The following is a 1,834-nucleotide window of genomic DNA, read 5'->3' as shown; positions in this document are numbered from 1 at the left end:
TCTTCGGTGTTCAGCTTTCTTCACAGAAAACATTTTATCTTTATCAAACATTTGCCTGATATGTTTGATAATTGGTGTGTTATTATGATGGCTTCATTTTAGTGATTTGCTTTAGGTATGATCTATAATCTTAAACTACAATTTTATATTTATAATTGAGCTTTTAGTCTTGAAATGTCCATTGCCCATTCAAGGTGCTCATGTTGTTGGAGTTCTCTTTGGGAAGTCACACCATGTGATGGGAAGAAAGTGAATGGGAACAAGAAAGTGGCATAAATTTGCTAGCTTCCCTGGTGGCTCAGATGGTAAAGCGTCTGCCTACAATGCAGGAGACCCAGGTTCAATTCCTGTGTCAGGAAGATCTCCTGGAGAAGGAAATGGCAACCCAGTCGAGTATTCTTGCCTGGAAAATCCCATGGACAGAGGAGCCTGGTAGGCTACAGTCCATGGGGTTGCAAAGAGTTGGACACGACTGAGTGATTTCACTCACTCACTCACTCCTTAATAAGATGGTGGGTTGGATTAGATTGCTAGATTTGGTTTGCTTAATTGGGGATTTATAGCCTTTGGGGGCTGACGTCTATGTAAGAGATATATGCAAAATAATGGGTGTAGGTACAGTTTTCTGGGGGTAAAGATCTGTTTCCTTTTGTTTTTCAGTTGCTAAGTCATGTCTGACTCTTTGTGACCTCATAGACTGCAGGACACCAGGCTCCTCTGTCCTTCACTATCTCCTGAAGTTTGCTCAAACACCATTCAATACGTTCTCAGATGAATCCATGAAGGGTTAAGAGCTTCCTTTCTCAAAGATCTTCAGTGTCCCTTTTAACTCTACAATCCCACAGCTACAAGACATTAGAATCTAGGTGAAATCACCTGGGAACAGGGTTTCTGGGAAAACAGAACTGAAGCCATTTCCTGGTGAGATAGAAAACTGCTGTTTTTGACAGTTCCTTCTGGCAATAGTAAGAACAGGAAAAAAAAAAAATAGAGTACAAAGTTTCAGCTGACAGATGACCCAGTTTTGTCCCTCTTTTTCAGTGAGATAAATACTACATACTCAGTTCTTTGGAAAATTGGTATTATTGTGAGGGTCGTTATTCAAGTTAGACCTGTTACATATATTATATGGGCTTCCTAGGTGGCACTAGTGGTAAAGAACCCATGCCAATGCAGGAGACGTAAGAGACTCAGCTCAATGCCTGAGTCAGGAGGACCCCCTGGAGAAGGAAATGGCAACCATCTCCAGTATTCTTGCCTGGGAAATCTCATGGACAAAGGAGCCTGGCAGAATACAGCAGAGTTGGACACAACTGAAGCAACTCAACACACACACACACACAAACACATACACACACACACATACACATACATATCTATGTTATATATATAATGATTGCATTAATATTTAGGGTGTCATTCTTGACTTTGCTAACAAGATATAAGTGTGCATATTTTTTACTTGAGTCTTACCTCTAATCACTCTATATTAATCAGGTAAATTCCTCTTGATAGGCTGTGCTGTGACCAAATCCTTTCCTTGTGGAAGGATCTGGGAAGAGAGATCAGGGAGATCAGAGTTGGGTTCTGGACTTGTGAAAATTGCAGGGAATCTGACACTCAGTAAATTAGGGGCTGGAAGAGTAGATAAGACTCTCTGAAGGAGATTTCAGAGAACTACAGGCACTGGTGAATCCAACCCTTTCCTGCTTTTCTTCTTAAACATTTCTGAAGAGTTCTTTGAATTGAGATTTTTAAAAAGCAACAAGAAATAGGTAGAGAACTCAAGATGTATGTCATCTATAATTATTAAACTGCACATACATATTTAAAG

The 1,834-nt window shown here is 40.1% G+C and overlaps 1 non-coding gene across 1 annotated transcript; it reads left to right on the top strand.

Annotated features, from left to right (window-relative positions):
- The first annotated feature begins 287 nt into the window (after positions 1-287).
- TRNAC-ACA (transfer RNA cysteine (anticodon ACA)) lies at positions 288-360 on the top strand. The gene has a single exon. It is a non-coding gene; the product is annotated as a tRNA-Cys (tRNA).
- Positions 361-1,834: the final 1,474 nt, after the last annotated feature.

The sequence above is a fragment of the Bos mutus genome, chromosome 11 (genome assembly GCF_027580195.1).
Source record: "Bos mutus isolate GX-2022 chromosome 11, NWIPB_WYAK_1.1, whole genome shotgun sequence".
NCBI lineage: Eukaryota > Metazoa > Chordata > Mammalia > Artiodactyla > Bovidae > Bos > Bos mutus.
Note: the sequence above shows the minus strand (reverse complement) of the source record. Positions and strands in the feature narration are given on the sequence as shown.